This window comes from Ixodes scapularis, unplaced genomic scaffold (assembly GCF_016920785.2).
Source record: "Ixodes scapularis isolate PalLabHiFi unplaced genomic scaffold, ASM1692078v2 PGA_scaffold2__306_contigs__length_199485367, whole genome shotgun sequence".
Classification (NCBI taxonomy): domain Eukaryota; kingdom Metazoa; phylum Arthropoda; class Arachnida; order Ixodida; family Ixodidae; genus Ixodes; species Ixodes scapularis.
In genome coordinates, this window is record NW_024609857.1 from 28,890,522 (window position 1) to 28,905,484 (window position 14,963).

General features: G+C 48.1%; 1 pseudogene; it reads right to left on the reverse strand.

The window, feature by feature from the left end:
• Positions 1 to 6,375: 6,375 nt before the first annotated feature.
• LOC115310397 lies at positions 6,376 to 8,070 on the reverse strand (annotated as a pseudogene).
• Between the last annotated feature and the right edge of the window lie 6,893 nt (positions 8,071 to 14,963).

The following is a 14,963-nucleotide window of genomic DNA, read 5'->3' on the forward strand; positions in this document are numbered from 1 at the left end:
GTATCACTTGCTAATCTGTATGTCTCCGACGCCATCATTTAAAAAAAGAACTTTATTTAGAGTTCAAGTATTTAGCCACAAGGCTAAAACAAATGCCTAACCACGCGAGAAAAGAAAAATGTAGGCTGTCTACGGGGCCGAGTCTAGTGAAATAAAACCCGTGTATGGAATGTGAGGAGAAAAAAAAATATTTGTAAATCCCGGAATTAATACAATAGAACTCGAGTATCAAATGGAACACATTTATTTGTTTGTCACAAAATTCATCGAACGAAATCAATATGTAAACCTGACGTAAACTTATACAAGTAAACGATGCACAAGAAAACGGATCACTGTGAGGTAGCTTTTGTTTTTGTCCATTGCGGTTTCGCCTTTGTTGCAAATGATTGTTTCTTTACTTATTCACTCTGGATCGCGCATCACCGCGGCCACCTGGGGGATGCGAGGCGTGTCACATGATGGCGGTGTTCATGACGTCATGTCAGCGTTGGTCGTGCAATGATCATCTTGTTGGGGAGATAACTCCTGAACGGATGGATATATCTCAACAATTCTTTCAACATCTTGTCTAACTTGAGAAAGACTATCGATGCTCAAGATTTCAATGACAGGTAAGCAATAGAAACGGAAACATAGTCTCCGACGGTCAATTTTAGGCTCACGTTTTAACTTTCACGCTAAATTTGCAACACAGTATTTTCACGAGTTATATGTGGGCAACTATTATGGAATTCATGTCTATTCAACTTCGAAATGCTTCAGAACCCAATCATTCGAACGACATGTCTGCTAGCAACAGCGAGTCAAACTGTACTGAGAGCACACTCGGACGGCTCATCAAAAGCGCCGTTTCACCCCACGTCTGTGCGGGAGGGTAGTGAATGGACGTCTTTCAAACGACTGAAGCATCGATTCAAGCACAGCAGGTACATAACGGCATGAGAAAATTTGTTTTCTGGTTTATAGTGACAGATCAGTAAGCTGTTATAGTGAGGTCTGTTTTCGTTGCACAATGTTTCCGTACAGACATCCCTCCGCGTGAGACGTTGTGTCACACCAAAATAATCAGAAAAATTAAGTGTAGCGGCATCATCTAGTGGCATCAATCTGTCATTTAACCGGAACACACGATCTGACATTGAGAAGGGGTCACCGCTACACGCACAGCCATTGTGGCTTGACTTGAGTTCGGGGGTCATTCTTCATCGGCGAGAGATGTATTCATCTTGCCAGTTCATTAGTCTCAACCCAGAGAACCTCGAAGAAATTGCAGTCTATATACACACACATATACACACCCCGTGGAAACAGCTGGAGTCTCTCCCTACCCCGGAACCTCGTTGGCGTCCTCCTTTGGGCGTCTGACAAACGACGCCGCTTACATTAGACGGCTCGCAATAGAAGGGGTCACAGCTGCGAGCCATGAGTTTTGAAGTTTCCGCCGGCCCCATTTTCCCCCGCGGGAGAGCAGCGCTCAACAGTTCACTTAGTTCGCCGGATGAAGTTTTGATATATCGCATCTTTTATCGCTGATGCGTTTGTGATGCCGGGGGCGCCGATCTCAGCGTGGTCCGGCGCTAGGCTATTGAGATGCGCTCAGAAGGTTCCAAAGCAGCCAGAATGGCGATGGCGCTAGAGGGCAGCCGCCGCCAGATGGCGGCACTCCCGAAGCAAGCGTTCTTTGCGAGGCACTTGATTTGGGTCCGTTTCGAAAGTGCCTTTTGAAAGATCAAAATGATACAAATTTTTTGTTTGTTTTGTTTTAGCTACAAGTTTGCTTTGTTTGCGTGGGCGGCGGAGAAAAGCTCACCGGAGAAAAGCTCACTGGAAAAAAGCTCACCTCAAAACCGGCGGATGCGGAGAAAAGCTCACCGGCCTTTGAGCAGATGTGGAGAAAAGCTCACCGATTTTTTTTTAATTTTTCCTTAGCTCAGCAGGTTCTGCGCCACACGTGGTAATTTAACACAATTCGAATCCGTCCCTTCAGTAAAAATATGTCCTCTTTTTTATAATACTCTTGAAGTTCATTGGGCGTGTTTACTGATTCCTCAGAAATTAGTAATCACCAATCCCGTATATTAATGAAGCCGCAAGTATAAAATCAGGACATTGGACACCGGCAAGAAAGACACTTCATTGACAGCTGACAGTGCGCCGTCCGTAGCTCTGTAAAAATAAAGAGGTTTGTTCTTTGCGAGCTAATGTGATTAGCGGTGTGTGAACCGCTTCAGCTCGAAAGGTTGTGTAGTGTCTGATAGATAAGTATGTGTTCGTTGATGTAATCAGTGGCGGCTACGCTGTTTTCTTTGTTAATATCACTAACAAAACTTTAGTCGCGAGAGCAGCTTCGTCCTGTCTTCTTTGTTGTCCTGACTCCGTCGTCATCGTTTGAGCGGTTTTTATTACGTATAACGTTTACCAACTCGCCCTATTCGCTACCTTACAGAAGTCTAGTTCTTATATAGTTCACGAGTAACAACGGTGACAGTATGCAGTGCCGAAGGTCATGGGTGTCTCGCCGTAGAAGGGCACCATCACGCAAAAGCAACGTCTGGAAACAACATCACGAACGGCTAGAAAACGTGCATGTCCGTGGAAGGAAGAAACCTCGATATCCTACTGACTCATTTATCCCGTTTTCAAAGGTTAACAAAAGCTTCAAAGAGAATTTCGGGCACCGCGTTGTTGCGCATTCACTTTCGGATTTTCTGAATTTAAAATTTTGATTTTTATGTTTCAGGAAGACATTATTAAGTTTTCGAACTTTCTTCTGTTCCTCAAGTTTATAAAGAGTTCAGTTAGGCTTTTGTTTCGTAGAGAGCGAGCCCCAGAAAACACTGGCCCGCTATTATAATTTTGAGAGAAATATAGCCAATAAGCTTAACAAATAATACAAAAAAGGACATTTTCGTTTTTACAAAGTTGACATATGTTGACATATGTCAACGTATGTCAACATATGTTGACATATGTTGAATTGAACGTAAATTGACATATGTTACGCATGATCCAACAGCCTCCATATAAAAAGAAGAAAAAGAAACGGTGAGCTTCTCTCCGCATACGCTCAATGACCGGTGAGCTTTTCTCCGCATCCGCCGGTTTTGCGGTGAGCTTTTCTCCGGTGAGCTTATCTCCGATGAGCTTTTTTCTGGGGAGCTTTTCTCCGGGATTCGTTTGCTTAGCTATAAGTTTGCAAAACGCGTTGTTTTTCGGGAGATTTTTCAACGGCTTTCGTAACCTACTATATTCCCTAACAGGGTGAGGGAGGAGGAGGAAAAACTTTATTTGTCTTAGGGTGATAGTTGAGCGGGCAGGATAGGGAGCTTATCCCCGCCTGGTGGCTAGGGGTCCATGGACCCCAGCGACCCACTCAGCCCGTTGGGTGACTCTGTCCTGAAGGACCGGGTCCGAGCCGAGCAGCGTGGCCTCCCACTGCCCCAGGGTAGCACAGGTCCGTCGGACCGAGGGTCCTTCGGGCAATTCCAAATGATATGGGTTAGGTCTGCCCTCCCATGGCATAGCGCACAAGAGGGGGTGAAGAGGCCTGGGTGTATATGGCAGGAGAGGACTGGATTGGGATATGAGTTGGTCTGGAGCTGCCGCCACGTAGTGGCTTGAGCACGAGACAGGGAAGGGTGTGGGCGAGGGTAGATGCGCCGCCTTAGTCGATAATGGTTTGTTATCTCGTGGAAGGTGACCAATCGGTCCCGGGCCGTGCGAAACTCCATCCCAGGAGGTGCGGGGTCCCCAGCCCGGTCGGTGAGTCTTCGGGCGGAAGTGTGGGCGGCCTCGTTGCCAGGAAGGGAGGAGTGCGCAGGGGTTCAGATAAGGTGGACAGAATGGTGAGGAGGGTGTGTGGTGAGAAGGCGTAGGGTTTAGGGGGAAACTCGCTTCTTCATGAAATTACGGATAGCTGTTTTGGAATCGCTTAAGATTGTGGTGGCGGAGGTGTTGGTCACCGCCAGAGCAATGGCGAACTCTTCCGCCTCTTCTGAAATTGTAGTGTAAAGAGTTGCGGAGGTCAGAAGGGAGCCTGCATCGTTAACCGCCGAGAAGGCAAACGCCTCTTGGCGGGTGTATTCAGCGGCGTCGACGTAGGCCACGTCCTCTTGGCCGCCGAGGCGCTTATGGAGGGCCTCGGCGCGTTTAAGGCGCCTCTGTTCGTGATATTGAGAGTGCATGTTTCGTGGGATAGGAGAAACCTGAAGTGATCGGCGGATATCGAGAGGTAGGGAGCATTTGTGAGATGGGTTGGATGGGATGTTAATCTCCAGCGACTTGAGAATCTGTTGGCCCGCCTGAGTAGTGGATAGCCGCTCGTATTGTGCGGTGAGATGGGCCTCAGCTAATTCCTCGGCCGTGTTATGGACTCCAAATTTAAGGAGTCTATCGGTGGAGGTAGAGGGCGAGAGGCTGAGGGCCTCCTTGTAGGTTTTCTAATAAGGGGGCTGACACATCCTCAAGCAGGGGTAAAAGGGCTAAGTTGAAAAGGAAGGGGGAAAGTACGGAGCCTTGGCGGGGAACCGTAGCTTCCCAGTTCTATGGGATCGGAGGTGAGGGACCCTAGTGTAATGGTTGCCTGCCTGTCAGTAAAGAAAGCCTTGATGTACCCGTACATGCGGGGGCCTGGGTTAATGGCGGCTAGGTCAGTAAGGATTGCCTCGAGCGAGACATTTTCAAAAGCCTTGGTGAGGTCGAGGCCTAGGATGGCTCGGGTGTCGCGAGAGGTAGTGGGTTGTAGGATTTGATGCTTAAGCTGTAGCATCACATCCTGGTCTGAGAGGCCGACTCGAAAGCCCACCATCCGCGGAGGGAGGAGATGGTTGTCCTCCACAAACGCCACGAGGCGATTCAGGGTGACGTGCTCTATCACCTTCCCGGCGCAAGACGTGAGCGAGATCGGCCGGAGGTTTTCTAAGGCGAGGGTCTTACCCGGCTTCGGGATAAAGATAATTTTTGCGGTTTTCCAGGCGGGGGGAAGATTGCCTGTTCTCCAGCATTCATTCATGTAGTTTGTGAGGGCTTCTATGGATGGGTCATTCAGGTTGCGAAGGGCCTTGTTAGTGATTTGGTCGGGGCCGGGCGTCCAGTTGGTATGGAGCTGAAGCAGAGCCGCACGAACCTCGGGGACCGTAATGTCCGAATTCAGGAGGGGGTTACTGGACCCTGCATACGGGGGCAAGGAAGTAGTCCGGGGGACGCCTATGTATCGCGATTGGAGTTCCTTAAGGAATTCGTCCTCAGTCCCCGGCCATTGGTGCATGAAAGTATTAAGTCGATGCTGCTGCTCGTGCTTGCTTGAGGGTGGATCAAGGAGGTGACAAAGCAGAAGCCATGTGCGCTTAAGCCCCAATTGCCCTTGCAGCTTGTCGCATATCTGGCCCCATTGTTGGGTTAGTAACTGCAGGAAATATTGTTCAATTTCTCTATCTAAGTAGGCTATTTTGCGGCGTAACTTGCGGTTGTGCCGCTGGGTTTTCATCGCTTACGTAGGCTGGACCTCGCCTCCCAGTGATGAAGGAGGCGGGCGTCTATTGCCTCTAAGTGGGCTTCGTCTGGGATGTCCGTAATGTTCAGTTGAATGTCTGTCAGGAGAGTGGAGGTCCACCCTTCTAGGTTGGTAATGGTTTCGGTTGCAGATGCCTCTCTACTGGCCCTAAAGTCGTCCCATTTAGTAATGCGGAGGTGGTTGCGACGGGATTTCCCAAGGCACCCCCCCTACCGTGGTTTCAAGTATGTAGTGGTCACTATACCTAGCGGTTCTGTGAGATTTCGCCAGTTTAAGAGGGCTGTGTTGTTTGTGAACGTTAGGTCCGGTGTCGTGTCGACCGTTACGCTGGTACCTATTCGTGTTTGCTGGAGGGGGTCGGTTACCAGGGTGATACGGTGTTGTTGCGCTTGGGTCTATATATCCCGACCCTTGGGAGTGCATGTCCTGTAACCCCATGCCGTGTGGGAGGCATTGAAGTCTCCCACTATGACCAGGCCATGAGGACCCGCCTCCCTTAAGGCACGGGAAAAGAGAACGCCAAATCTGTGTTTGCGAGCCGACGGGGGGCTGTATACGTTTAGTATATAGAGACGGGGTTCGCCTTTCCGCTGGGAAGGATCTCCAAGATGTCGTGCTCGACGTCAACTCCGCCAAGGCTTTTGTATGAAGCGGTTAGATGTCTACGTGTGAGGATGGCGGTATTGGGTTCCTTATTATCAGGATTTTCGAAAGTTCTACAGCCGGCAAGTTTGACCGGGCCGCGGGTTTCCTGAATCGCTATATTGGGGGGTGTTTCCAGGGATTGTATGTAATGTTGGAGATTGCCACGCTTCCGTCGGAAGCTGCGGCAGTTCCATTGCCAGATAGTGGTTTGGTGTCTACTGAGGCGTGGCGGGTGGGGGAGAGGTAAAGCCATACTCAGGGATGCACTGTTGGAGGTAGGGTGTGGATAGTGGGGGATTGGAGGACCCCGCCTGGGATGAGAGGTTGGTGAGTTGGTCCATTTCACCGGTGAGTTGGGCCAATTCGGAAAAGTGCTTTGAAACAATGCCTTCGATTGCCGTTAAACGGCTGTGAACGTTTTGCTCTAAGGTTTGTAGTCTGGCACTGAAAGTGCGAGACATTTCGGTCATTGACTCTGAGAGAAAGAAAGAGTCGGCATAATTCGTCTCCGATTTGGACGTCATTAGTATCGATTACTCTACGCTTGGTAGGCCGGGCGGCGCTATCAGGTGAGGGTATGGCGACCGCAAAGGGTTGTGTTAGAGGGATAGGAGCGGGTGCTGGAGGGTTAACCTCCTTCTGTTTATTAGGGTTCGTAATTCTGTATTTTGCTTCTGAACGGCAGTGATTAATTTCGTGAGGGTTTGGACCTCTCGCCGTAGAGCCGCGAGCTCGTTGTCTCTGGCATCACCACCCGTGGGGCCGGAGGCCACGTTAGCCCAGCTCACCTGTTTGGGGGCCGCTGGTCGTTGGGGCGGCTCGTCTTGCGGGAACTGGCGCGGTTTGGACCTGGATCTGGATTGTGGTCGGGGTCTGGAGTGAGTACGGGACCGGGATCTGAATCCGGGCTCGGAGGGTACTGATATGCGTTCCCTGGACCTGCCACGTGGGGGGGGGGGGGGGGGGGGCGGTGGGGTTGAACTTTTGCTGAAATCGCCCATCGGGTGTTGTGCCTGACGGCGGCGAATGGCAGGGTGTTCTTGAAAGCGTTTCTTGCACCTCGGGGAACCCTGTGGGATGGGGTCCTCGGCATACGGCGCATCTCACCTCACAGTCGTGGTCAGTGGGCGGATTGTCGATTCCGCAGCGTGGGCACTTATTGGCTCTCGGTGAGGGACACACATCTGCCCTATGCCCGATCTTCCAGCAGATATTGCAGGCCTCCGTCTTGTGTTTGAAGAGTGCGTAGCGGTAGGGGGCCCCGTGGTAGCTGACCCAGTAAGGCACCTCCGGGCTGTCGAAGATTATTACCACAGAGTTCGTTTTTCCCATCCGGCGGGCAAGGAGAATAGCAGCGTCGTGATTGTAGTCGATTAGGTATCGGCTGATGTTGTCCGGTGTATCGTATTGTGGAACATCAAAGATGATTCCGCGTAAGGTGTTGGCAGGATCTGCCACGTATGTCGCCAGGGGATAGTTTTCCTCCCCGATGCGTAGGGTGTGAAGGTTGAAGTACGTGCGCGCTCGCTCTTCGGAGGGGTGCTGATTAGTATAGAGTTTTGAGGTGGCGTTGATTCGGATTTGGTCGGCTCGTGCGGCGTCGTAGTTGGTCTGGGCAGCGTTGAAGATAAGGTCTTGCAGCTTGCCTGTGCTCATGGAGCTTAGGTTGAGGCCACCACGTGGACGAATGGCGATCTTGTAGTCGTCGTCAGGTAGTCTTGGGAGCTGCGGCGGGCGCGTCTTCAGCCCGGCCTTGGCGAGCTGCGGGAAGCCAGACGCTCGGCTGGGTTCGATGGCTTCGGTGATGGTACTTTCGGCTGTCGAGCCTTCTTTCTGGCCGTATGGACTGGGATCCAGTCCGCATTGAGGTCTTCCGGGGCGATGACTTCTCCCACGACGACGACCTCCATGTTGGGACAAAGGGCTGGCAGATATTCGCCGCTCGTTGAACGAGACGCCGATCTCTCCGCGGACGTGCGGCGACGGGCCGACGGATCGAGGCGGTGTTTACGCCAGGATCACGTTCTCCTCCGGGGTTCGCGGAGCCCGGAAAAGTCGACCTTTCTCGGTGGTGCCTGGAACGCGTCTCCTACAGGGTAAGAAAGGCAGCGCGTGGCATGTCCCGGGGACAAGAATAAACCATAGTTTTGTTTAACCCGAGACTGGGGTATTTCGGAAAAGGGACGCAGTTTCGTACGGGTATAAAGAAAGAGGAGGATATGAGAACGCGCAAGAACGGCAGAGACCCAAGCTCTGGTTGGAACGATTAGTGGGTAAACGCAAAGTATTTGTGTTTACTCGCTGTTCGAACGGGAACGCCGGACGCCGGTGTTCGGCGTTAGAACGCGTTCGCACATTGGGTAGCGACAAATGCAGCTTGCTTTGCGTCTACCCACTATAGTCAGATGAAATATAAGAAAGACAGTGCCAGGGGGAAAACGGTGCGCACGAGAAAAGTCGTTGTGGAAAAGCACTCCTCTCCCCTTCAGCTTTCCTTGTTTCCGGCCTTTTCTTCCTCGCACTGTCCTTCTGAGGTTGTACCTGATTATAGTCATTCCAACCAGAGCTTGGGTCTCTGCCGTTTTCGGGCGCTCTCAACTTCTCCTCTCCCTTAGTTCGAATTTTCCAATTAGGGATTACGATCGCTTTCGGCTCAATCAGTGTCCCCGAATTACGAAGTATAATATCTTTTTTTTTTCTCGATATTGTGTGAAGTTTTATAAATATCAAAGCTTAAAATTTGGTTTTGTGCGTCTACGGTGAAACCGAAACTATCTGCTAGAGAGAGATGGCAACACTTAAAGGGGTATTCACACGGGGAATGCTCCTCGGGCAGGGACGTGCGTGACGTCAGTGATCGGCCGAACCAGCGGGACTCCCTCCCCGACTCAAGCATTCACACGAAGGGCGGGAGCCGATAGGGATGTTAGTGTTGTGAGACGTATTTAGTAGGGCTGGGCAATTGATCGACTAACCTACCGATTAATTGATTAATGCTTTAATCGTGATTTAACTTTTTTAACCAGTTAATCGGTAAAATTTTGACGAACCAAAAGAAAGTAAAGATTAGACGCTTTCATCGCATAGACCTGGGCGAGTACACCTGTATCAAGGGAAACTTTAGGTCAAATTTCAAAATAAAAAAACTGTATGGATGAGATTTGTAACTCCAGACAAGTGCAACAAGCTACACGTGTCCCGTCCACTTCAACGCCGATCAAGTGTCCGTTTAGAACAGGAGAGGTCATTGTAAACGATCAAAGGAGGTCGCTCTTGCCAGAGAATACCTACTACCCACTTTGTCTCGATCATGCAGCTGAAGTAAGAATCTGTGAGTGTGAGTCAGTGGCGTAGCCAGGAATTTTTTTCGGGGGGTGGGGGGGAGGGGGGGGTGAGGTGGCTGGGATCTCTGTAACTTGAAGTGCGGAGGGAGGGAGGGGGTGGGGGTCAACATGCTTGTGTATATTGTAGGGTCGGCGGGATTTCGGGGGGGGGGGGGGGGGGGGGGCTGAAGCCCAATACACACCCCAGCTCCCCGCCCCAAGCTATGCCCCTGTGTGAGTGTCTTTAAACTATTCTTAACTATTGATTCAAAAACCAAGTTCTCATATTGTGCCGTTTTCACGCATTCAGCAAAAGGAAACTAAAAAAATTAATTTAATATTTTTTTTATTATTAGGCATATAAATAAACGAGACCGACTAATAGACTAATTCATTGAATAAAGGGTGGCGATTAATTGGGTTAAAACTTTTAATCGACGCCCAGCCCTGGTATTTAGCGGTCTCACTCTCGACAACAAGGCTCGGTGCACGCTGACTAGAGAAGAGAAATGGAGGCGTGCATAAAAATGGCAATACGCGATTTAGGTAGAAGAGCACAACGAAATCTTCGTTACATCGTCGCCCAGGGTTGCTTGCCTAAAAGCTAACCCTCTTGCCGCCCGCTAAAGGGCAACTGGTCGCATCTTTAAAATCGGTTATTAGCAGAATACATGGCTTCACCTTGGTGTAATATTTCGGCTCTGATCATATTTCGTGCCACTATAGCGATACCAGTCTTGAACAGTATTGTGCCGATATTCGCGTCGGATCGGGAAATTGTGCGAGTACCACTCTGATACTGCCGATATTGTCGTGGTATCGGCGAAATCGTGCGGTACCTTTTTGATACTCCCGATTTCGGCGGAACATTTGTTCGATCGCGGCGACGCATATGTGGTACAGAAACCATATTTTCGTGAATGTCGTTTCGGAACCGGCAATGACGTTTCGGTATTGAGCTTTTTCGGCTGATTTGAAAGCGATGTTAAAAGAAAATTACTTTCTTGCTCGGCTACAATTTTAGAGATCTTTTTGATTTCCGCGGTCAGTGATAGATTTACGCGGGAGATTATACGAGCCAATGACCATCATTCTGTTAGGGCAATTAACTAAAATTAGTTAATCAACTTTTTGATTAGTAGCTATACAGGCCATGTTGCAAGTGCAACTTCGAGAACTACCACCGCGGAAGGCTGAATCAATTTACGAAAGGTAAACAGAAGCCACCGGTTTGGAGATATTCGCCGTCAAACTTTGCACTGTATAGGCTGAGAACTCAAAAATATGATATCACTGCACCCAATTATCGAATCGTACACGATACGGCGAAATGTTTGTTGGCCAATATCTCAAAGCCGGTTATCTCTTCTTACGTAGCCTAAATTTACTAAGCCTTCGATGTTAGTAGCCTCCAAGACTGCAAGTGCAACATGGCTTGTAAGGCCACTAATTAAAAAGTTCATTAACGAATTTTAGTTAATTACTCTACAAAATATTACGGTCATCTGCTCGTATATTATCCGCCGAGCTTCAGAAATGCACGGTAAAGACTGCATTCACGAATCAGTGAGTCCTTTGTTTCAATAAATATACCCGGTCTATGTGGCATGTACAGAGACAGCATAAAGAAGTCAAATGAGATGCACCAGGTTGGAGGCAGGAGAAAAGTGCTGGACGCATAAGACAAGAACGTGGCGCAAGGTATTTTTTACGATTATTCGCTACACACCTTCGTGAAGTACATTAGTCTTTTATCATTCGATATATCTGTGTCTCTTTCAGTTTTGCTTCGCTAAATCTTTGAACTTTTTACGCCGATTGAACAGCAGAAAAAACCTGGTTCTTTCCAAGTCCAGTCACATTAAATCAAATCATATACTTCATTAGCACCGTAGGTCGAAAGCGGCAGGGAAAAACTGAAGCGTGGTGAAGCCCCAGACCCATCCTCGCAGATCCGCAAACAAGGTAATTTAACAAATACTTAAACCACAAAAAAAGAATCGCCCACTGCTTTGAAAGCATGTTTTTGCGTAAAAACAAACGAAAAAATCTCTTTTGATGGGGACTTTAGAGATTAGCATAGAATGACAGGAGCGTGATGTTTTCATAAATGTTGAGTTTACAAAGTTTTGCGGCACAGTTAGCATTGTTTTTATAAAGACATGTCTCACCGGTGATTTCAGGCAGCACGTCCCGATTTGGGCGCGTCCAAACTTCGGTCATAATTCGCGGTGCGTCCGCTTGGGAGACGGTAGTTTGTTCCCTGTAAGCCCTTCCGCATCATATGTTTCCGTGCCAAAATAGAAGTCACAGCACATATAACAGTCTCAACAGCGACCCTAAACTATTCCTGTTTTTTATGCTGATAAATAACTAGATTAAAACGAAACGCAGGAAAAATAATTACGGTAACGTAATTACACATTTATGAATGTGATGACATCCCAGGTAGCACAAGGGGTGTGGGCCTACGTGGGCAATCGAGGCTCGGGTAGGCCCTACGAAACCCATGTTGGTCCCACGTGGTCTCAGCGAGGGCGTGCCCATTATGTGCTGCCAACGTAGTACCGCGGTGGGTCCCACCTCGGATATGCGAGGACAAAGTTCGGCACAAGGTTGCTACGGCCAGTTTCGACTGCCCATGTATTACCCCCCCTGGGTCCCACCTAGGCTATGGGGGCGTAGAGTTAGCGCAGATGGGAACTTCCAGGGCGGACTACACCCTGAAAAAGGGTATATTCTTACACCCCTAGTCACATATACGCCACCCCAAAACTTCAGTTCGACGTACAGTGCGCTGATGTCGAACTGACCGCCCCAACTTTTGCGAGAAGGTTGATAACGGCGCAATATAACATTAAATAGCTAAAGTGCGTACCAAAGTCTACAGAATAAAAAAAAGGGGTTTTGCAGTTGATCCAAGAAAACCCCGATAAGTTTATTGTAGTGAGTTACAAGTACATTAGCTATTTTCATAAATTGTACAACTTGGCTATCAAACCGCTCGTGAATTTGGTTTGCAATACGAGCCGCGAGAGGGTGCCGAAAGCGTTTATCGGCTGCAAGCGTTTCTGCCTGCTTTTCTTCTTGCCGAGCTACAACGCAGCACATGGGCACTCGCAACCAGGGTGTAAGATAGTCAGGTGGGGAAACGGCCCATAGAAGCCTATCGCAGCGCCGTGACCGGATTGTGTACTCGTCTGCTTGCGGGTACCCCCGATTTGCGACAGATGGCGCTGCGGCGGGAGGAAAAAAATTGGAATCAGATTTGCATGGAATTCTATGGGAGAGTGCGCAAAATAAACCGAGAGCACGACAGTCCTCCATTGAAAATCCACGAGAAACCATCTCCGTCAGTTTAGCCGGTCGCCACCGGTCGCCCACCCGGAGTGAGAGTTCGCGGTGCTCCACATAGATGGCGCCACAGAAAAAGAGAAAACCGAGAGGGACACAATCCGGTCGCTCATTTGGCTCTCGTTTCCCCACCTGTCTATCTTATACCCTGCTCGCAACCCATCGGCGCAGGACGCATCCGCCATTAAATTGCAAACGCTCTCCGTGGTTTGAGTTGCTACCTCACTTAAATCTAGGCCCTCTACTATACTTTCGAAAGCTTCGCCGTGATGCATTCGGAACGCCAATGACTCGTGTTGCTTAATCGTGTCAGTCTTTTAGAATAGCGCTATCGATATCATATAATTCAATCGCCATGTAGTCTAAGTGGTGCAAATGATGGATATCTATCGCCACTGAAAGTGTATGTATGACCATGAATTGTGACACCGACCTTCCTTATCAATTCTTGAACTGATTAAGTGAAGGTCACTGATTCGCGTTTGCGATGCGTCGCGGCGGAGTATACATGCTAAAACTTCGTAGTAACTATAAAAAACGATAAAAAAATTTACTAAGTTTGTTTTTACACGCGTGAAAAACATGGATGAATTCTTTTATAGTATTCTTTACATATAATGTCCGAGCATGCGTAACATAAACAATATGGGTACAACGAGAACACATTTAAAGTTAAGAAATTGTGTATCCAGAACAAAATGCCAACTTTGAGGTCATGCCCCCTCAAAGTTTTAACTTTGTTATTCTTAATTCACACCATAAATACAGGCACCCATCTACTTTTAATCTGCCTTTTCTAGTTTTTGCTTGCTGACTTTTTTTAGCGTGTTAATGAGACGTCTAGCAAATCACCCTTTCGACGAACAAAGGTTTTCGTTTAAATTATCAGATCAGCCTAGTCTGTCTGCTAAACCATTACGGAGGGCAAGATTTATTAGGCCGCATAATATATTTCAGTATGCAACTGAAAAAAGCAAATGTGTTGTGTGCTTGTTTATACAGCCTAGAACTTGGTCCGCCTCAACGGGCGACGAGTCTCCCAGCTGTAGATGAGAAATTTAGCCAGTGCAGTACAAACCGCTAGCCTGGGGTCTTTAACGTGCGTCACGCAGTAGTGATAAACGACCGCACGCCGATACGAGGTTCATCCAGATCGAAACGGGCAGGAGTGGGGATTGAACCCAGCATACTGAAGCTCCGGTTACACAGCATTTTCTTAGCAATAGGCCTCCGTCTGATTGCGCTCACCCCAGCCGTGTTTAAGCTATCTCGCCAGGGATTTGTAGCTCGGAAACGGCGAGACCCACGGCCTTAAAGGCGCCGAGCCGGCTTTTGCTTTCTTAGCTCGTTGCTCGTGTTTGCGCCCCTACCGAAAAGTCCATGTTTTCTTTTTTTTTCTTTTTTTTTTTAACGCCGCTTTAATATTGCTTGAATAAGAGATAGGTACCCGGTCGAACATTCCTCTTATCGCATTTAACTTATCGTTGTTTTTCTGAAAAACGACGTCTTTCAAAACGCTGTGTCTATATCTATACCTTACTACAACAAATTTATGCCGAGAGCACCGGAAAGGAAACTTCCATTAGGAAGCTTGTCAAGATCCAGTGTCCCTGCACGTACAGAACACGGTACAGTAATAAAATAATAATAAAAAAACATTCACCTAAACTAAATAAACGCACACCGTTTTGTGGTCATAAATAACGTAACCATGATAAGTATATATGTCTAATTTAAGAATGCAATAATAAACATACGAAATACAACTAAAATGTTATTTCTTGTTTGATTTCTAATTAACATACGCACGGGTTAAGGCTAGCTGGAATATATATATACTAGAAACCACTGTTGCCGGTAACTTGCTACATGCAACGAAGTTACCAATAACGCGTTATATTTTTCGGTAACGCGTAACGTACTCGCTACATTTTTTAAAACAGTAACGGATGCCAGAGTTACGTCACTCGTCGCATTATCTCCGCAAGACTTTAAAAAAAATTGCGCTTCAATTTTTTTTTCAAGTTTTTAGGCGCTCAGCCATGTGAGGTTTTCATTTTGTTTTGCATTTACTTTACACTTTTTGTCTCGTGCGTATGTAGATGAAACACTAAGAAAGAAAACAT